Here is a 23,723-nt window from a genome sequence, read left to right as displayed (position 1 = left end):
ACTACAAAGGAATCGCTGTTGACTGCCGCTGGGTGTCCCAATAGACCTATCCTCAAATGCAAAAAGTTGCGCCGCGTCTGCCGGACCCGGGAGTGGCATCAGAGTCCAGGTCGATCGCCAGAGAGGGACACTAGCCCTCACTAAAGGATTTCGCAAGTACAGTGGTGTACGGAGACTGGTAGTCTAGTCGCAGCTGGCCTTTCTTGGTCTCAAAGAGGACTTGGAGGGACCCCCAACCTCTGTGACCAAAGTCGCCCCTCAAGACATGTGGACTTAGGAATCACCCAAAGGCACCCGCATCATTTGCACCGTAACTTGAGCATTGGAGCATCTTTTCATCCTGTATCCTCCTCATTAGGACCAGTCCAATAACGTCTACAGTGGTCTTCCCATAAAGTTTGGAACTGGACTGGAAAAAAATCTGGTGGCCAGGTAACTGTCCAAATCTACCCCATTTGCCCCCAAACCTTCTCCCTGTTGGATTTGGTCACCAAGCCACGCCAGAGTAGCTGAATTAACCCTATCAAACTTTCCAAAAGTTTTCAAGTGTTTAATTGACCAATGCTTGTTTGCGGTTGAATTGAAAAGTGATGATATCTTTAAAAATCTGTATCTTCGGAACCCTATGGTGGATTTTGCTCATCAAGGACTATAATCTATTTTTATAAATTGGTGTCATGTTTCTTTCATGTTGCTTGGGTTTCTTATTTTGTTGTTTGGTACTGTTAAATGCTTTACAGTAAGTTCCTTTGTTCAAGCCTTGCTGCTTGAAGCCACGGCTACCCAGGGTTGAGATTAATGTTGTTCAAACAAGCCTGACAGTACTCAAGACAGTTTTGGCAAGTGTATGCCATACTAAGTCTGCACAGCCATACCATAACCAAATCCTCACACCACAGATTCACTGAATTTCTCACTTGATCCCAAATTAACAAATGGTCACACCAGCAAACATTCAACTTTGATAGCTGACACCTGAGGCAAGCAATTCAGATATCCTGAAAGTGCTGAAAAAGGCAAGTGAATATGCCAAGCTAAATAGCATGATCTCTTTGTGGAAGAAACATATGTTTGGTAGTATCCCTATAATATTTGAAAACCTTGACACATCAGTCAGAGTCCTGGAATTTGCATAGCCAAGGAGATGCAAACCTATCCTTTAGGGCCATTTGGATTCTATACTCCTTTGTTAAGTCTGTCAACCCCCTAAGGACAGCAAAGAAGGCAGTTGCAGACAACTGCTTCTTGATCAGCAGAGCAGACTTGCCGCATTCCCTCTGCTTTGCCATGACCTTTAGGAACCCCATTGCAACAACCCCCCCCCCCCATTGCTTGTGTCAAAAATTGCATCAGTTGTCTGCCAAGCTGCTGCATACTTATGCTAAGTCCTTGGGGTGAGAGAGGGTGATATTAGCTAACAGAGCATCAAGCTTCCACAAGTTCATAGAGAATGCTGTCACCACCTTCTCCACGTCTGGCTGTGGTGATCTGAAATCTGGCAACTTAAAACAAGACAGGACATGAGCCAATATGTTTTTGAAACCAACCACATGCTTGGTTAAATACACATTGGAAGCAAGGTATCTACGGAGTAAGGCTTTTAGAAGTCTCCAGGCAAAAGTGCACTTTGTTTTCTGCTTATTGATGATGGTCACTGTGGATATGGTATCTAACTAAAACACTATCTTTCTGTTGGCTAAAATTGCCCCCAAACCCAAAGTGCCACTACAATTGGAAAAAGCACCAGGAAAGTAATGATACCAGATGCTACCCATTCTGCAGGTCACTGTCGCATACATCACTTGTTGCCAAATATGGCTCCAAAGACAACTGTCCCCGCTGTGAGAAGTTAGCCTGGCATATGATGTCCACTAGTTCTAATGGGCACCTTGCACCAGTCTAATCGACCCTTATTGATGGTGGTTGTAAAGTCAACCTTATAGAAAGCTATCCAAGGGGTAGCAGTGACGATAAGTCTTCAGGCTAAGACTTCAGAGAGCGAATTAAGCGAGTTGTTTTACCAATTATAATCCCCTTAAGTACCAAATGAAAGCACACCACACAAGGTATATATCAAATATATATGTATTTATTCTAAACATAACCCCTCTGCACTCTTTATGAGGTCAGAGGTAAAAGTACAATACAAGTTACTTAATTAGCATACAATAAGTTACACAGTATACATTTTGCCCTAGGGGCCTCACAAATCATATACTAAAATAGTGGTATAAGAACCACGTGAGAATTAGAAAGCAGGCCTGGGGCCTGTGGAATCGCTGGGGCTACTCTAAACAACCAAAGGTTAGGATGTAGGAGGCCTACGGGAGCCGTGTGCAGTGACTAAACACAGCCGCAGGTTACCATTGACTTTCTATGGAAAACGAACAAGTTACAAATTTACAATTTAAGGACACTTCTAAATAAGCTACTATGGAACCCTTTCGGACTTAGACACTAGGAGGGCCAATACCCTCGAGACTACCAGAGTTCTATTGTTACCTTACCCACGGAAGCCGGGTGCATAGGTCTCTTTTGGTGTCAGGTTTCGTCGTTGATTACAATAGAGGTCTGCAAAGAAGTGCTTCAGGCGACCAGAGGAAAAGTGTCCAGATGGATCCAAGGGTGGATCGAGGATCTGTAGAACCTGAAAGCAGAAGGGACAGAGTCTGGGTCACTTGCCAGTGACCAGGGTGGCGATAGGAAGATGCCACCAGATGTCGGGTGATTTCAGGTGAGGAGGTGAAGCTTGTCTCTTCAGCCACGAGGACCAGAAGGCGTCAACGACAACCAGGAGCTGGATTCGAGCTGCCCAAGAAGGATCTAGTTGACTGCAGCGTCGGTATCCGGATTGGACCCAACAAGCCTTGGCAAACGCAACCCATGCAGGAAGTCGAGATGGGCTTCGGTCTAGACCAGCAAGGTCTGAGGAACTTCTCCTTTGCAGGGTAGTTGGAACAAGCCTGGAGCAACCAGGAAAGCAAGTTAGATTCAAAGAAAAGTCTTCGGGGGGGCTCACTAGCCAACGGGCAAGGAACCGCAAAGACACATCGAGCTGAAATGCAAAAGCGGGGCCCACGGGACACTCGTGGAGTGGGGGCCTCTGAGCTTCAGTGCAAATGGTGCTCGAGTCTGGGGCTTCAAGCACCCCAATGCACAACTTCGAGATACCTCATAAAGTAGGTGCAGCTTACAAAATTCAGGATGTCCAGGAGTTCCGGTCCCACGTCTCTCGTGTCCGCCATGGGTCTCAGATTTGCTGTGAGTGAAGGTCGGGGTCTGAGATGTCTGGAAGTCCGTGTCCTGTGTCGCAGATTCTTCGGGATCCGGCGGGAGCCTCGAAAATGCAGACCGGCAAAGTTGCTGTTGGTGCCTGTTTGAACAGGGTGGTCACTCCTTGACCTCAAGGGAGATATCTTCCGTCTTCCAGTCGAAATGGAATGTCGAAGGTCCAGGATATATGTTTCAGAGTTTCTTCCAGGGTAATCTAAAGTCCTAGGCACTGGTTTTCTATACTTATAGTAAGTTTAGCTGCTGGACTGAATGTCTGACAAAATATCGAGATTCACAATATCGACGTACAAAAATATCGGAGCAAAAATATCGAAATCAAAAATATCGGGTTCCTATACTTAACAAGATATATACACAAATATCGATTTTTTAATATCGATATACAAAAACATCGTTTACTTTTATATCGACTACATTAACATCGGAAAACAAAAATATCGCTATCTACAAAAAATAATGACATTAACTATAATATCGACATCAAAAATATCGTGCACTTCAATATCGGATTATCAGCTATATCGACTTTTTATATGCATCTGTTTGCATAATTAATTAACGTTTTATATGTGTTCACATCTAAATAAACACACAATACTTAAATTAATACTATAGACACACTATTAATTTGTAAAAAATATCCTATTGGTATAATTATATCACCTACACATATAAAAATATTCTATACTACTTTGTATAATTTTATAATTTGTTTTTGTTTTTCACTTCTATTACAAAGTAATCACAACTGAAATTCAAATATACTAACTAACCAATCACAAACCTAATTTTTTAAATAAACCAATAGCAAAGTAATTACTACTGACACTCCCCTATATAAACAATTAAAATCTAAGCACAAACTACTTGCCAAAAGTCACTGAAGGAGATTCATCTCTATCCGAATTGCTGCACAACAACTAGAAGAACCAGACTATCAACCTACTATCACATCTTCTAAGTAAGTAAATAAAATAGAAAGTGCATTATTTGCTAATACTACTTACTTACCTGCTAAATACCCAGTGCCCCTTTGCTATTCATACTACTCAACATGCTAAATAATTATATGAAACTATTTTTTTTAGATACAACGAGTACTGAATATTCTACTCAAAATAACTGTGAACAAACCCCTAGGAATACAGATTCTAATAACTATGTAAGTAATTTCACATTGATTCATTATGTGCACATAAATCTAAACACACAGAAATAATGACTTTTGCCCCACATATTTCTTTTTTTCTGTAGATTCTACTACTGAAAACTGCACTACTAATGAACTAAGGACATCAGTACTATTTCTCCAATACATTTTACTACGTAAGTATTATGCAACTGAAATAAATGTGGAAAAACAATACTAACATTTAGAACTGTTCTAATTATGTTCTATTATATATTGTTTATTTACAGAGCAAACACAACGAATAGATATATAGACATAATACAGAACTCCACATTCTGAATAATACAGATAATAATCACAAAGTAAGTATATTAAAGAACATAATTACCAGATAATCTATTAAAAAACATACCAACATGGTGATTATTCTAATACATATGTTCCTTTTTTATTTAAGATAACACTACAAACTACTCTCCAGAAGCTGAAGAAACAACTATACTGGCAAAGACCAACCTAAAAAAATATGTAAGTATCTTCACAATGTGAATCATGAAGATACACTTTTGTAGTAGAAATGAGCTCTAACATTGCAAATGTACCAAAACATTAATTAATAATATACTACTTTCATGTTTTTCATAACAGCTACAACAACATCACAAACAATTATCCCCAACTAAAGAAGCAAGCAGCTCCTAATTTTGCTGTAAATTCAAAAACACGTAAGTATAAACATTCCTACTTATCACTAACATAGATTATTTATCACATTTAATTTGACATTAACTATTATATATACATTTTATAGATATACAAAGTACAAAATGACCGAAGGAGCCGAATTTGTGACCAGCCAGAAAGGAAAACTATTACTATGCTACATGGGTTACACTTATACACAAGAAAAGCTATATGGCATGCAAGTTAATTGGAAATGTTGTAAATATTATTCTAACAAGTGCTATGGCAGAGCAACAACTAAAGAAGCTACAGTACTGTATACTAGGGAACACAATCATCCACCTAATGTTACTGAAATAGAAGTTAGAACAGCTTTGGAAAATATAAAAGAAGCTAGTGCAGGTTCCCAAAAGCAAACAAATGTCATTTTAAAAGAAGCCATTCCTAAAATCCCAAAAACTGCCACAACTCAAATGCCAAATATCCTCTCCTTAAAAAGAACTATAGCACGAACTAAAAAAGCTCCTACTTCTACAACACCATCTCCCAGAACATATCAGGATATAAATTTAACTGCTAACCAAATAATAACTTTAAATAAACAACCATTTATAGTTTACGACAACGAAAACAATGACAAAAGGCTTATAATTTTTGGTACCAGTATGAATTTAGTTAAACTGCAGCAAAGCCAATATTGGATGATGGATGGAACATTTAACATCTGTCCCAAACCATTTTTCCAATTATACACAATACATGGCCTCTACCACAACTGCAACATACATTTGCTATATGCACTATTACCAAACAAAAATAATTCCACATATATGGAGTTAATAAATATAATTAAACAAAAAACTAATGATTTTTCTCCTGAAAGTATCATTCTTGATTTTGAGCAAGCAATGCTCTCAACTATCATAAAAATCCACCCCCATACCTGCATTCAAGGCTGCTATTATCATTTAAACCAGTGTTTATGGAGACACCTTCAAAAAACTACCGTAAGTGTCGAATATGCTACAAACTCATCTTTTGCTTTCCAAATTAAAAAACTCATTGCACTTGCTTATGTACCTGAAACAGACGTAGCTGAACACTACAACATTCTTATAGACAGCCCCTTCTACAAACAAAATGAAGCTAAATTAAGTCCATTTCTGGACTACTTTGAAGACACCTGGGTAGGCAGACTCCACAGATCTGGCCACAGACGAAATCCCAAATTCCTCATACCCTGGTGGAACGTTTACAGAAGTACCCTTAACGGAGATTCAAAAACTAACAATGCAGTGGAAGGTTGGCACAATGCATTTGTACAATCAACTGGCAGAACCAAACCTACTCTAGAACATTTCATTAAATGCCTACAGAAAGAACAGAGCTACCAGGAATTTAGAATGGACCAATCTGTAACTGAACTTGTCCCTAAAACATCAAAGCAAAATAAACAAATGCACAAGTACCTGGAAGAACAAGTTAAACTTTACCCTAGTACAAAAGGCATAGAATACCTAAATATCATTGCCAAAACACTACTCTAATTAATTCCCAAAATGTTATAAAACACTAAAAGTATCACCTAAGTATGGAAAAATATGTAACGTGAGCTTCTAAAGTATTTAATGATTGCAATATATAGAGATATTATTATAATATATGCACACATTAAAACTAAATAACAAGTAAAAAACTATTCCATAATAAAAATAACATTACCCACCCACACAAAATAAGAAAGCAAGCACTTACCAATCATGTTGTCAATCCAATAACCTCCTTGTCCACCAAAGTAATCCAGGTAGTGCCAAATTAACCCAAAAAAAAATGTAAAAATACAACTGTTCCAAAATTAAGACATCCACGTTATCCAGAGCCATCGAATAAGCATAAAAAACCCGAAAAAATTGAAAAATAGAAAGAATCGCTCCAGCAAAACCGAAAAATGTAAAGAAGTGTTTGTAAAGCAGTGTTGAATTAAACAAACAAACACTTCCTTTAAAAAAAAAACGGAACTTCCGATGTAGCGTACACCTATGACAAAAAAATAGAAAACAGACATTCCCACCCACATTAATTAGCTAGTAATTAGGTACAAACATATTAAAATAGATTATTTCACTTGTAGATATACCGTAAAAGACTAAAATTCACTCTATATATAATGAGTTAACTAACTAACACTACGTGTATATACCATAAGTAATTATCTGTTTTCGAAATCTAAAACATACCTCCCTCACATTCAACAACACAAAATATAAGGTCACTAATCTCAAAACATCATTAAAATACACATAAAACATATAAAATAAACCTTACCTGAAGCGACGTGAAGTGTCTCCCAACCGCGATCAGCCCTTCTTCCAAATAACCTAAAACGACCTAACCCGGTTACAAAATAAAGCACCCAAATGCAATAAAATAGTCCCAAGTATAAAATATAATATATATACTTCACTAAATATGCAAAAATGAACATTAAGTTTCTATTATTGTAAAGAAATATTTACTTTAATCCTACAATGATTTGATTAACAAATATGTAAATGAATGTAATAAATAAATATTATGAAAAGAATAATATTTATATTAACAATGTCTAGAAATATAACTACATTGTCAAAAATTATAATAATAGAAAAATGTGTTAAAAATATGTGACTTACATAATAAATATTTTATGTATTGAAATAAAGTGTATAAAATACTTTTGTTATTTCTACATTTCTTTATGAAATTACAATATGTAAAAGAGATAATAAATAATATTCATTTTTGTACAAAAAGTATGAAAATAATAATGCTTCTGTATAGTTGCTTATCATTGTGTTTATAAAATATGTTTATAAAACCAAATGTAATAAAAAGAATTTTGTAATGAAATAACATTTTATTTGTGAAACATAAATAAAAATAATGTTTCTACAATCATGTTGAACTATTTGTATCATTATCTTACTATAATGTAACAATCTTATCAGAAATTTTGCACTGTATATTAAATGTGAGTATATGTTGGTCTCTAATAATTTAATTATTACTATACCAAATCCAGCGTACATTAAATTAAAACTGACCCTGAACTCAAAAAATACCCCTTTACCCAAAAACCCAAAACTGACCCGGAACCCTAAAAATACCCCTTTACCCAAAAACTGAAAACTGACCCTGAACCCTAAAAATACCCCTTTACCCAAAAACCCAAAACTGACCCTGAACCCTAAAAATACCCCTTTACCCAAAAACTGAAAACTGACCCTGAACCCCAAAAATACCCCTTTACCCAAAAACCCAAAACTGACCCTGAACCCTAAAAATACCCCTTTACCCAAAAACTGAAAACTGACCCTGAACCCTAAAAATACCCCTTTACCCAAAAACCCAAAACTGACCCTGAACCCTAAAAATACCCCTTTACCCAAAAACCCAAAACTGACCCTGAACCCTAAAAATACCCCTTTACCCAAAAACTGAAAACTGACCCTGAACCCAAAAAATACCCCTTTACCCAAAAACCCAAAACTGACCCTGAACCCTAAAAATACCCCTTAACCCAAAAACTGAAAATGACCCTGAACCCAAAAAATACCCCTTTACCCAAAAACTGAAAACGGACCCTGACCCCTAAAAATACCCCTTTACCCAAAAACTAAAAACTGACCCAGAACCCAAAAAATACCCCTTTACCCAAAAACCCAAAACTGACCCTGAACCCTAAAAATACCCCTTTACCCAAAAACTGAAAACTGACCCTGAACCCTAAAAATACCCCTTTACCCAAAAACCCAAAACTGACCCTGAACCCTAAAAATACCCCTTTACCCAAAAACCCAAAACTGACCCTGAACCCTAAACATACCCCTTTACCCAAAAACCCAAAACTGACCCTGAACCCTAAAAATACCCCTTAACCCAAAAACTGAAAACTGACCCTGAACCCAAAAAATACCCCTTTACCCAAAAACTGAAAACGGACCCTGACCCCTAAAAATACCCCTTTACCCAAAAACTAAAAACTGACCCAGAACCCAAAAAATACCCCTTTACCCAAAAACTGAAAACTGAACCTGAACCCTAAAAATACCCCTTTACCCAAAAACTGAAAACTGACCCTGAACCCAAGAAATACCCCTTTACCCAAAAACTGAAAACTGACCCTGAACCCTAAAAATACCCCTTTACCCAAAAACTGAAAACTGACCCTGAACCCAAGAAATACCCCTTTACCCAAAAACTGAAAACTGACCCTGAACCCAAGAAATACCCCTTTACCCAAAAACTGAAAACTGACCCTGAACCCAAGAAATACCCCTTTACCCAAAAACTGAAAACTGACCCTGAACCCAAAAACTACACCTTTACCCAAAAACTGAAAACTGACCATGAACCCTAAAAATACCCCTTTAACCAAGAACTGAAAACTGACCCTGAACTCTAATAATACTCCGTTACCCAAAAATAATTATTATTATGTATCTACAAAATAATAATTAATTAACAATAACAATAAAGTTAATATATTAGCACATTAGCTGTAAAGAAATACATTTAATTATTAATATTATTTTTTCCAAAATAATTTACAATAAGTAAAAAATATATATTAAACTAAATGAAGCTAATTAATATAATTAACTAATTTATATTAATTAATTACCAATTAATTATTATTTAAAAATATGAAAAAAATTATATTAATTAATTAACTAAATAATAATAATTAATTAACACATATTTATTATTTAAAAATATATACAAAATTATATTAATTAATTAACTAGTTAATATTAATTAATTACCAATTAATTATTATTATGTAATTACCAATTATTTATTATTTAAAATTATGTCAAAAATTATATTAATTAATTTACTAATTAATAATAATTAATTACCAATTATTATTTTTGTACTATTATGTACGATATTATATTAATTTATTAACTAATTAATATTCATTAATTACCAATTAATTATTATATAAAATAATGTACTAAATTATATTAATTAATTAACTAATTAATATTAATTATTTACCAATTAATTATTAATAAAAAGTTTTTTACAAATATATATTAATTTATTATTTATTTTTAAATTACTTCCCACCCTTATCCCCTATAAACCCAATAACCCGCTCCTAAAACTATATATGTTTTTTAAAAATATTTTTATATTAAATATATTGTAATTTTTTAATATAGACCTTTTTATCAAATTTTTATTTACAATTATTATATTTTTTCCTACACTATTTATTTTTTCCATTACTACACGATATTTTGTATTGTCGATATTTTGTCATACGATATTATTTTTTTCGATATTTCTACTTACTTACCTATTACGATATTTTTGTATCCAATATATTTGCTTCCCAATATTTTTTACCTTCGATATTTTAACTTCGATATTTTGTCTTTCCGATATTTTATTTTCGATATTTTGTCTGTGTACCGGCTGGACTACTTTTAAGGTCCCTCCTATGGGTGAACCTGGGAAGGGGTGGTTACACCCCTTTCCCTTTGTCCAGTTTCACGCCAGAGCTGGAGCAGAGTTCCCCCAGCAACCGGTTTGAACTGGGAAATGCATGGAGCACCTTGTGTGTCCCAGGCACTGTCTGTAAAGCATTCACTGAATGCAGCCCTCCCTACCCCAATATACTAAAGCCTGTCTGGGGAGGTGCCAGCACCTTCCTGGACAGGAAACCTATTGTCCAGGCCTCCCCTGCTGGATTTTTGTCCAGCAGCAGGAGGGCAAACTCGTGTCTGTGGCAGCAGCATCCATTTTGTGATGCTGAGGCTCTGTTTAACTTTAACCGGGTTTACCAGTAACTACATGTCTTCTCCCTCTAGAAGGGTGGAAGGCTACCCCCGCTGCCAGGACTGGCGGGGGGGAGGGTAGTATTCCAAAGTGTTTGACACCTTACACGACATGTTTTGATAAAGCCAAACCAAAGTTAGCATTAACCGGGAGGATTATAATGCACTTAAGAGTATATGGTATGGCTATATCATAGGACAGCTATAAGGAGATGTTCCGAAAGCTGCAGAGGGGCTCAGCTCATGCTAGGGCACTCTCTAACATAAAACCAAGCACTCTACCTCCAGGATGGTCGAGGTCTGCCTTAGGAGTGGCTTATAGGTGTATATGTGTCTATATACGTATATAGATATAGGTATACTATATCTAAGTAAGGGGTGATTACACCACCTTATCCAGGTTGTGTGAACAGACCTGTGGTGTCAGTTTGGAAGGCAAACCAGGGGTGGCACAATACATGCTGCAGCCCCTGGTAGGCCTACGGTACACCAAGCCCTGGGTACCTATGGTACACTATACAGGGACTCACAAGGGTGACCCAGTAACCAATATGGTATGTACCTAAAGTACATGGTATCAATTTAGAGAGAGAACAGCAGGGCTGTGGGCCTGATTAGCAGGTCCACAGCCACACTAAAGTCGAAAAAACTGAGAATCACAGCAAAAAGTGGGGTAACCATAGGAAGCAGACCCTACTGTCCTACACCCGCCGCATCCATGTAAAGGGCCAAGCTCGAGTTGGATTGTGCTTGTTAGCAACAAATAAGCAAACCATTAAAATGGTCATTGAACTCTATCCAAATACTCATATCTTCTCTGCCCTTCCAAGATAGCCTGGTACGGTGGTGCTCTGCATGCGTGCCTGACATTTATTTAACAATGATTCTGGAGACGGTCCTCACCATTGGGATCAACCTACACACAAAGTTTAATTGCTCTACCAGCACTTGCAGCTAATTAATCGTGAACTTTTGTGATGGCAGGCATGCCTCAAAGTAAGCCCTGAAACTGGAAACCTTGTCCTGTGGTAGCATACAGGTCCCTGCCAGGGTGCACGCATGGTGGCATAGTCTTTGATATATCAGGTACAGTAGCTAACCATACCTAAGAATGATTTCAGCATCCCTACATCTTGTGGTGGGGCTATGGTGGTGAGTGCGTTGATTTTGTCTGGATCTGGTGCTATTCCTTTCTCCGAGAAGATGTGTCAAATGCACCCTAGTCTGTCTTTTGAAATTCACCTTTTCCGGCGTTGTGTGAGACCTCCAGCCATAAGCAGTTGGATTACTTAGTTTATTGGTGTATCCGGTGCCCCTGTCATGGTTCCAAACACTAATCTTTCATCGCTATAACTGAACGTGTCTAGCTCTGGTGTATAGTTTGGCAATGGTTGTATGGTTTGGATCTCTGCTGTTGAGGATATATCAAAGTTCAACCATTTGTTGTGGAAGAGTCCTTGGTGCATAGAGAATAGTAAATGTAGCAACTTCCTTCATCCAGTTCTGTTTGATGGTACCCTTTGATTAGTTCAAGTTTGGAGAAAATCTTTGCTATGTTTAGTTGTGTGATCATGTCTAAGATATTTGGGCCAGGGTGTCGTTCCTGGTCGATTGCTCTGTACAGTTGACGTGTGTCAACAACAATCTGCGCATCTCAGATTATGCCCTTTTTTGGCATTGATACTATTGAGGAGATCCAATGGGTCCGACCCTTGGACGTTTCAATATTGTCCAGTTTAAGAAGGTTTCTAATTTCTTTTTCCATGGCTTCTTGGCGGTGGAATGCCAATCGCCTGTGCCCTTGCGTGGCTGGGTGGATTGCCTCCTTTCCATAGGTCCTTCATAGGTCCTTAATTTTACCTTGTCTACTGGCCAATGTGGGCAATGTTTGGGTCAGTGCTGACCTGTAAATCGTATTTGACTTATATCAGTCAAATTCGCTTCAGCGGTGAAGCTGAAATGGCACCCATCCGGCATTTTTCCTTGCATAACAAGCATGGTTGTTACTGTGATCCCTGTCTTGTGTTGTAGGGATGCTTTTAATGACTCAGTCCTCTGAAGGCTGCCCATGTGTAGACTTGAACGGGGGAGTCGGCTTCATTTCATTGAATCCGATGTCACGGATGAACAATGTTTGATGATGGCTAGTATTCCTAGGGATTATTTCATTATTTACTGATTCAAGTTGGATCGGTAACTAAACAACAAACAACAAGGAGAATGCAGTTAGGGGAAGCAACACAGAGTGCGGGGAACGGGAGCAAAAGGGAGGTCTTGGGTCAGACAAGCAATGCAGAGGGCATTGGAGTAGTACACAACATTGGGCGAGAGACAGCAACTTGGAGTACGGAGGTCAAGAAGCACACAGGCAAGAGAGAGCAATATGGAGCTGAAACAGAGTTAGTACATGGGCAAATATGCAATGCCATTGGGAGAAACATGAGGCCAAGCGCACAAGGCCGAGCTCAACACAAATGGGGCAGATGAGAGTCACATGGGGAGAGGGAGCAACAGAGAATGCAGAGGGTTGAAGAGAGGTACACAAGGGGGGTACCTGGAATGTACATGCCCTCTCTTGGAGGGCTTAAACAAATGCTCCAGTGAAGTAACAAACACACGAAGAAGAAGGAAAGCCCACATAAGTTAGCAAATGACAGTGACTATAAAGCCAAACAATGGTAAGCCGTAGGAGTAATCTAAGCCCACTCTAAGCTGACAATAGGTATTTTTGCAAACAGATTGTTCTGTATAGTAGGCAATATCTTAAAAAGAAGTATCTGATAGAGAGATCTAGCCGCAGATTCCTTACCTTTGACCTTCCAAGCTTCGAGCTGGATCCGGAAGATTTTCTTAGCAGTACCCCTGCGTGCTTGTAGGTGGTGTCGATCGACTCCACATGACGTTGTTGGCGTTGTGTTCATAATCGTCGTGACATCCGCGTCGTCAATATTACCCCGACTCCGGCGCCCTGACCTAAGTTATTTTCTTTCCACGCCATCAGCGCCGATCCATTGAAGAGAGCTACCCCCTATAATTTTTTTGACAGACTTTTTTATTCCAACTTTTTGTCAACTTCATCGGTGTGTTAGGAGTCATATAGAGTAAGAAAACTTTGGGGTTCCAGCTGTGTGACGCCTGCACTGCGCGATGTTGGTCACGGACCCCCATTTGGTCTGTCTTAAGTGCCTGGAGCGTGACCTCGACTCCTAGTCGTGCTCCTACTGCCGGGTCATAGCGCCAAAGGCTTTGAGGGAGCAGTCCGTAAAGCTTCTCGTGGCCAGGCGTCCGGCACCGCGTAGGTCACCTCGTCTGTATCGATCCTGGTCCAGGTCTCAGTCCAGATGAAGGTCCGAGCACTGTTCCGGCGAATCGAAGTCCTCTTCGTCCAAGTCATCAAAGTCAGGTAAGAGGCACCACAAAAAGCACAAGAAGTATAAGCGTGCTTTGACTTTGCCTTCCTCTTCACATGACGCGGCAGAAGAACCTCGGCGTTCGCTGCCCTGTTTCGCGTTGCAGGTGCTGGGGTTGGCTCCTTGTTTCCCTGCCTTTCTGGGGCCGGGAGCGACCCCCACCCAACTAAAACCATTTTACTACCCCAAGTGTGCTCTTTTTGGGCAGCCTGACCCTGCTGTAACTCCTCCAGGCCCAGCAGGCTCAGAAGATGGAGTGGCCCCTGTGGTTTTCATGCCATCAAATCCGGTGCTACGACCTCTAGGTGGACCCTTCCCTGGGTCCAGACTGACACCGATCACACCTCCACAGCGACTTCCCCTGCGTTGCGTCCAACACCGAGGTCCTCCCCTATCCTTATTCCCGACAACACGGAGTCGGTCTGGCGTCCACCAACACAGGCACCGACGGAGCCGTACGGCTCCATGTAATTTTTTATGCCATATTCAGAAGGGTTAGGAATGGAGGAAGATGATTGGGAGGGGGAGCAGGAGCCCTTAGAAATTCTGCAACATGAGGATCTAGACTGGTATGAGGAATTGAAGCCAGTGGTCTGGACACCTCCCCGGACACTGGCATGCTTTCCCCTCTTACCCTGGCTACGGAGGAGGGATAATCTTTTGCCATGGTGGTGTGTAGGGCTGCGGAGCTCCATATCAATCTGTTGGAGCTTCGGGCGATCCGACTGGCACGGAAAGCCTTTTTACCGTCAATAAAGGGAAGGCTTGTACAGGTGTCCACGGACAACACTACCGCCATGTGGTACTGCAACAAACAGGGCGCAGTGGGGTTGTGGACTCTTTTTGTCAAGAGGCCCTGCATCTTTAGGCTTGGCTGAAACATCAGGGCATTTCCCTGGTGGTTCAACACTTGGCCGGTTCTCTGAACTCCAGGGCGGACACACTCAGCCTAATGAGCCTTGCAGATCAAGAATAGTGTTTCCATCTGGAGGTGGCACAAGGTTGGCACAAGGTTTCTTTCAGCTGTGAGGAGAGCTGATTAGATTCGTTCGCCTACCAGAGAACGTGCAATGTCAGCTGTTTTGCATGTTGGAATTTCCAAAGCGGCACTCGCTCGGCGATGCTTTTCATCTTGAGTGGAGCTCGGACCTCCTATACGCCTTTCCGCACATACCACTCCTGCCCAGAGTGCTCAAGAAGATCAGGAGTGACTGGGCACAAGTCATTCTTGGTGCTCCGGACTGGTCTCAGAGAGTTTGGTGTCCCGAGCTTCTGCACTTGAGCGTCGATCCTCTGATCAGGCTGCTTCTGCTGTGGATCGTCTGTCGCAGCAGCAGGGGAGGATCCTCCACCCAAATCTGTCCACTCTGCATCCTTGCGTGGAGATTGAGCAGCACAGTTGACAGCTTTTGACCACTCTCCTGAAGTTTGTGAGATGATCTTGTCAGCTAGGCATCCCTCCACGTAGTTGGTATACGCCTGCTGATGGAACAAGTTTTGTAAATATTGTACAGACAGGTCTATCGACCCCTTATCTGCCCCCTTATCCTGAGTTCTTCTCTTTATACTTTCTTTGGCTCAGCAGGGCTCTGATATAGGCACTTTGAAGGGCTACCTTTTGGCTTTTTCTTCTTTTCTTCGTTTGCCTGATCAGCCCTCTCTATTTAAAATCTCCTCTGGTGCAGAGATTTTTGTAGGTGTTAACCCATTTGTTTACCCCTTTCCCCATCATCATGCCACAGTGTGACATTAACTTGGTGCTCACATTTCTGATGTGTGCGCCATTTGAACCACTGCACAACTGTCCCCTGTGGTTACTCAGCATCAAAACAGCTATTTTGGTGTCAATTACCTTTGCCAGGAGTTTGAATGAACTGCAGGCACTGTCCTCGCAACCTCCTTACCTGACTATTTTCCCAGACAAGGTGGTACTCCGGACTAGGGCATCCTTCCTACATAAGGTGGTAACACCATTCCATCTGGGACAGTTGTTTACCCTGCCCACCTTCTGTTCACACACACATCCTTCCAAGGAAGAGGAACGTCTCTATCGGCTGGACCCAAAAAGAGCGTTATCGTTCTACCTAAAGAGTTCTGGTTGGATGACCAACTCTTTGTTGGATATATGGGTGCAAAGAAAGGTCATGCTTTCCAGAAGAAGGCCATATTCTGATGGGTCATTCTCTGTATAAAAATTTGTTATGCCTTAGCGAAGAAGGATCCCCTTGTAGGGCCCGTTCCGCCAGTGCAAAGGGGCAACTACGACCCTCCAGCGGGCCCTTCCTGTCTCTGACATTTGCCAAGCTGCGATGTGGGCATCTCTGCACATGTTTGCCAGACTTTAATGAATGGATTCTCAGGTTCGTAGAAAATGCCAGTTTGGTAGCTCTGTTTTACAGGATTTCTAGGTCTACAGCTGTTCCGCAGTCCTTCCTCCAGGGATTGTATTGCTTGGGTATCTGTTCAAAGGTAAGGAATCTGCGGCTAGATGTCTCTATTAGATGGACAAGTTACTTACCCTCGGTAACGCCTTATCTGGTAGAGACAGATCTAGCCGCATATTCCTTATCGACTCACCCATCCTCCCCGCACTGCGGAATGGTTAAGTGTCAGGGATGTTCCCCTTCAGGGCCCTAGTCATTTTTTAACTCACCATGATCAGACACTTCATGGTTTCACACTTTTGGCGTGGAAAGTCGTGAAAAGTACTGACATCATTGCGCTGAAGTGGCAGTTATATTGACAACGTGGGCGTCTTGATGGCGACGAACAAGACGCCCACGATGTCACGTGGAGTCGACCGACGCCACCCACTGGCACTCAAGGGTACTGCTAAGAGTAATCTTCCGGATCAAGCCTGACGCCTGGAAGTTCAAAGATAAGGAATCTGCAGTTAGATCATGTCTCTACCAGATAAGGTGTTACCGAAGGTAAGTAACTTGTCCTACTTTGCCAGTTACATTGCTTGAAAAAACAGTGCACTTTTCTACTTTTGACAAGAAGCTTGCTGCCAATGATTGTGAATGATTACATATATATGGTATAAACATATATATATATATATATATATATATATATATATATATATATATCCCTCTGTAAACGCACCACAACTTGAGAAGCCACACACGGTCGTGTATTATACCTTTTATTTGGCAGGGCAGCAGGGGAGCAAGTTCATCATTACAGCTGAAGTTCAGGCCAAACATGTTTCGGGGCTTCCTTGACCCTTGGTCACTGGCATCTTAATGGGAAAAACGGCTGCAGGAATCTTTCGCCGCACTCGTGGCGTCTACATTTAAAGTCCCGCCCTTGTGGGCGTGTCGAGCTGACTGCATTCTGGTAAATGTTGTTCAAAAAGTTTTAAAGCCATCGTGGAATTTAGCTTTTTTCTCCCAATCAGTACTTTGTTCCTTTCGTAGGTAGCTGTGCCTGACAGAACTTGATCCCTGCTCTTATTCACCTCCCAAAGTGGTCACGCCGTTCCTCGTATGTCTTGGATATGTGGCAAGCAGGATCTGCACATCCGCAGCGAGGCTTCTCGTGACCCGGTACAGGCCGCTATATATCCCTCTGTAAACGCACCACAACTTGAGAAGCCACACACGGTTGTGTATTATACCTTTTATTTGGCAGGGCAGGAGGGGAGCAAGTTCATCATTACAGCTGAAGTTCAGGCCAAACATGTTTCGGGGCTTCCTTGCCCCTTGGTCACTGGCATCTTAATGGGAAAAACGGCTGCAGGAATCTTTCGCCGCACACGCGGCGTCTCCATTTAAAGTCCCACCCTGTTGGGCGTGTCGAGCTGACTGCATTCTGGTAAATGTTGTTCAAAAAGTTTTAAAGCCATCGTAGAATTTAGCTTTTTTCTCCCAATCAGTACTTTGTTCCTTTCGTAGGTAGCTGCGCCTGACAGAACTTGGTCCCTGCTCGTATTCACCTCCCAAAGTGGTCACGCCGTTCCTCGCATGTCTTGGATATGTGGCAAGCAGGATCTGCACTGCCAAATAAAAGGTATAATACACAACCGTGTGTGGCTTCTCAAGTTGTGGTGCGTTTACAGAGGGATATATAGCGGCCTGTACCGGGTCGCAAGAAGCCCCGCTGCGGATGTGCAGATCCTGCTTGCCACATATCCAAGACATGCGAGGAACGGCGTGACCACTTTGGGTGGTGAATACGAGCAGGGACCAAGTTCTGTCAGGCGCAGCTACCTACGAAAGGAACAAAGTACTGATTGGGAGAAAAAAGCAAAATTCCACAATGGCTTTAAAACTTTTTGAACAACATTTACCAGAATGCAGTCAGCTCGACACGCCTACAAGGGCGGGAATTTAAATGGAGACGCCCGAGTGCGGCGAAAGATTCCTGCAGCCGTTTTTCCCATTAATATGCAAGTGACCAAGGGGCAAGGAAGCCCCAAAACATGTTTGGTCTGAACTTCAGCTGTAATGATGAACTTGCTCCCCTGCTGCCCTGCCAAATAAAAGATATAATACACGACCGTGTGTGGCTTCTCAAGTTGTGGTGCGTTTACAGAGGGATATATAGCGGCCTGCACCGGGTCGCGAGAAGCCCCGCTGCGGATGTGCTGATCCTGCTTGCCACATATCCAAGACATGCGAGGAACGGCGTGACCACTTTGGGAGGTGAATACGAGCAGGGACCAAGTTTGCCAGGCGCAGCTACCTACGAAAGGAACAAAGTACTGATTGGGAGAAAAAAGCTAAATTCCGTGATGGCTTTAAAACTTTTTGAACAACATTTACCAGAATGCAGTCAGCTCGACACGCCCACAAGGGCGGGACTTTAAATGGAGACGCCGCGAGTGCGGCGAAAGATTCCTGCAGCCGTTTTTCCCATTAAGATGCCAGTGACCAAGGGGCAAGGAAGCCCCGAAACATGTTTGGTCTGAACTTCAGCTGTAATGATGAACTTGCTCCCCTGCTGCCCTGCCAAATAAAAGGTATAATACACGACCGTGTGTGGCTTCTCAAGTTGTGGTGCGTTTACAGAGGAATATATATATATATATATATATGATTCATCTGCATCGTGAACAAGGCAGCGAGAAGCTGTTGAAACGCGTTGATGTATCATCACTTCAATACATAATTGAGTGACTTACCCTTTGGAGTGCTGGCTGATCTCTGCTAAAACACGGTCATCGTATTTTCGGATATATATATATATTCCAAGTACTCGTCTCTGCGCTCCACAATCTTCGGAAAAGAAGACGAAGCGGACCCAATATTCCAGTGCTTAATCTGTCTTTTTTATCTGCCCAGCACGCGTTTCGATCCTCACAGGACCTTGATCACATCACACGCTACCAGGTACAGATCACCAATTTAAAGTGACAGTGCAAGTTTTTTTCTCTCTCCCTTTCAGCATGGACAAGGAAAATAGACTTTAGAAACTTTCATTTCAATACCTTTGCAACACATTACATGTTTGAAAGTGCAAGTGCTATTTTTTCACTGCATGTACAATACATAGTATTAAACAAAAACAAGGAAAACTAACTTGGCAAATTTCATTTCTTTGCTTTTGCCAAGTAATCCATTCCTAATGATGAATAAAGTGCAAGTGCTAAGATCTCCCTGTGCATAATACATGATATTAATATATCCCTCATGCTGGACTCAAATCATCCCATCGTCTGAGTCTCAACCTTTACATATCCACTCAATGTTGTAACTAAGCAGGGCTGAGGGCACTAACCAAACCAATTGTACATCTTTATAAATAAATAAATAAATAAAGATAAATAATTGCGAACAATTGTTTTACAATTAAAACTGCATATGTACAATGATTTTGCCAATTATGATGAAGTCAAAAAAACTTATATTATCAAAATCTTCATATTGCGATAGCAGTGGATATCAATTCATATATGCACAATGATTTTCCTAATAGCTCTGCTAATAACCCATGTTGCATTGCAAGAGAATAAAGCCCCAAGTGGGCAATGCAGACTGTTACCAAGTCCATGGTATGAAATACAATTTGAAATCTATTGAGTGTCACCAAGTGATAAACAATACCTAAAACCCAAAGTGTGCAAAATGCGCATAAAGATTCAATGAATATTTACAAAAGCAGCATATGTTTCTATACAGAAATGGATAACAACAGATTCCATTCTGATTTTCAAAACAATATTATAGAAATGTGTTAATGTCTTCACTAGAATTCAACCCATTGGGAGTTTTAGTGTCCATTTCTAAAATATATTTTGTCTCAAGTTGTCTTAACATACTGTTTCGATCTCCTCCTCTTCTCAATGGGGGAATGGAATCAACTACAAAGTATCGCAATTCACCAGATTTCCTTGCATGTCTTTCATCGAAATGGCGGGCAACGGGATAGGTGACATCTCCGGTGTTGATTGCGCGAATGTGCTGGAGTATCCGTTTGTGGACCTGCAACCGTGTACTTCCCATGTATCGCAGGCCACAAGGACACTCCAGCACATACACAGCAAATTCCGTCTTGCAAGTGAGTTTCTTAGAGATTTTAGTCAACCTGTTACTAAATGGTGTACTAAACTCAGTCTTGTTCACACCATGTTTACATGCCCGGCAGACTGCACATTTAATAAAGCCTTTGCTGGCCTGAATCCATGATGTATTCTCGATTAACTCAGGGCTACTATTGATCAACGTATCACTCATGGAGCTTGCTTTCCTGAAAGTTAACTTGGGTGATCTGGTCACTTCTTCACCCAAAAACGGATCATTCCTTATTAAAGCCCAATTCTTATTGACTATCTTCCTAATAGTACGATGTTGGTTACTATATGTTAAGATGAGTCTAATTGGCTGTTCTTTCATAGGAATATTGTCCTTCAGAGTTTTACCTTTCAGTGCATGTGCTCTTCCCTGTTCATTTTCCCTAGCCATGGCTTTGTCGATTAGATTGGGGGTGTAACCCCTATCAATGAATCTCGTGCGGCATTCAAGCTGCGCTTTCATACAGTCATCATTCGCGCTGCAAATCCTCCTATTGCGCAGCATCTTCCCGAACGGTATGCTGCGAATTAGATGCGCTGGATGGTGGCTGTGTGCATGTAATAGTGAATTGCCGGCTGTGCTCTTGCGATGTAACCTTGTCTGCAAATTGTTTTCTTTGACATAAATCTCCACATCCATAAAACTAATCGAGTGATGGCTAATCTGACTCGTAAACTGTAAATTTAAGTTGTTCACATTGATTTGCTCAACAAAATGGATGGCCCCTTCCATATGATGAGCAGGTCATTCATGTATCTATACCAACGTATTACATTGCTGTTCATATTGTTCCTGGAATGCCGGCGGCAGGACCTGTTCCTCCCACAGCCCCATGTGCAAACATGCGTAACTGGGGGAGAAATAGGCCACCATCGCCACACCCCAAATTTGTTGTTATACCTGTTTCTGGAATAGAAAGAAATTGTTTTCTAGACACATAGATATGATGGCCATCAACATTTTGTTGTGTTCAGCAAAGCAAATGGGTCTATTGTTAAGGAAGTGTTCAACAGCTTTCAGTCCATCTCTGTGGTGAATGGAAGTATAAAGAGATGACGCATCCAAGGATATAAGCAAATAATCTGATTGTCAAATCACTTCCTCCAACTTACGTAGAAGATCCCCTGTGTCCAAAATGTATGAAGGTAATGACCTTACATGGTCTTGCAAGAAGAAATCTACGTATTTGCTGGCGTTTTCCATGATACTGTTGCAGGCAGATATAATGGGCCTGCCAGGTGGATTTGCCATGTCTTAATGGATTTTAGGTATAAAATGTACCACAGGCATCACCGGATGATCATTCTTCAGGTACCTGAATTCCTCTAAAGATACTAGGCCCGTACTCTTCCATGCTACTAGGCTTGAGTAAAAGGAGTCCCAGGATGACTTGACCACTACCATATCACTCCGCTTGTAGCAATTCTTATCATCAAGCTGATGTAAGTCTTCTACCATGTACAATTTCCGCGGCCACAAAACAATGTTCCCACCCTTATCCGATTGGCGCACAATCACGTTGTTATCCAATCGAAGTTTTTCCATTAGTTTGAAATAAGCATCATCATGGACGGTGTAACGTTTTTTCATTAGACATGGTTTTTTTGTGGAGGATTTTAAGTTCCTGTGTCACTTTTTCATGAAAAACGTCTATATTGTCTCTCAATAATACAGGACAAAACTTAGATTTTGGTTTGAAACAAGTCAATGGTGCTGTTATTTGGTCCTTGGCAACCTGACTATATGACCCCATTGATATTTCATTTTTCTCTGTAAATCATGTGGGTCACTCATCAATTCGCAAAAAACACAGTTGATGGACAGAATGTAGAACAATGTCATACATTCACCCCAGTACAAGGATCTGGGCCTAAATCCATCGTTTTTTTGCACTCCACACCACCCTGGGTTAGACACTGGCTATATGCAAATCAGCTCTGACCCTGTGCCTCATGGGAACAGTCCAGTCCGAACTACCAAGCCATGTCTTTCCCAGACTGGAATCAAGCATCCAAGGACCGGTTTCTGGCTATCAGCCTTCATCAGCCTGGATAGCTTGACTCCAGTGGTGTGGAGAGCCTGGGACTCACGTCTGAGCATACCCAGCCCACTCGGGGTGAAAATTGCAAAAAACACAGTTGATGGACAGAATGTAGAACAATGTCATACATTCACCCCAGTACAAGGATCTGGGCCTAAATCCATCGTTTTTTTGCACTCCACACCACCCTGGGTTAGACACTGGCTATATGCAAATCAGCTCTGACCCTGTGCCTCATGGGAACAGTCCAGTCCGAACTACCAAGCCATGTCTTTCCCAGACCGGAATCAAGCATCCAAGGACCGGTTTCTGGCTATCAGCCTTCATCAGCCTGGATAGCTTGACTCCAGTGGTGTGGAGAGCCTGGGACTCACGTCTGAGCATACCCAGCTCATCAATTCAGCATCATGTACTGTCAAGATTGTCGGACTCATGACTGTTTTGTCAGGTGCTGTTGGCTGTCTTGTTTTATTTGGACCTTGTAGGAGATAACATTTCTTCAGCTTTATTTTATGCACAAACTTGTATATGTCTATGCGACAATCAGCATACTTGAAAACACTCCTGGGATTAAATGTCAGGCCAAGAGACAATATTGAATGTTCTTCTTCAGTTAGGGGATTATCCGTAAGGTTAATACCAGTTTGTGCTTTGCTGGTCAACAAATCAATGTTCATTTCCGATTCCATTGTTTTTTTGGGGAATTGCTTTTTTGTTACGTTGCTGGCAGCATTTTCTGCGCTCCCATCTTTTCCAATTTCTTTTGCGTTTTTCGTGGCACCCTGGACACATGGACGGAGTGTCTGACGCCTGTCT

At 41.1% G+C, this 23,723-nt stretch overlaps 1 protein-coding gene across 3 annotated transcripts in view; it reads left to right on the top strand.

Annotated features, from left to right (window-relative positions):
- Positions 1-23,723, top strand: part of LOC144792671 (alpha-1,4-N-acetylglucosaminyltransferase-like) — a 660,182-nt gene that overhangs the window by 594,203 nt on the left and 42,256 nt on the right. The window lies entirely within an intron of this gene.

This window comes from Lissotriton helveticus, chromosome 11 (assembly GCF_964261635.1).
Source record: "Lissotriton helveticus chromosome 11, aLisHel1.1, whole genome shotgun sequence".
Classification (NCBI taxonomy): domain Eukaryota; kingdom Metazoa; phylum Chordata; class Amphibia; order Caudata; family Salamandridae; genus Lissotriton; species Lissotriton helveticus.
Note: the sequence above shows the minus strand (reverse complement) of the source record. Positions and strands in the feature narration are given on the sequence as shown.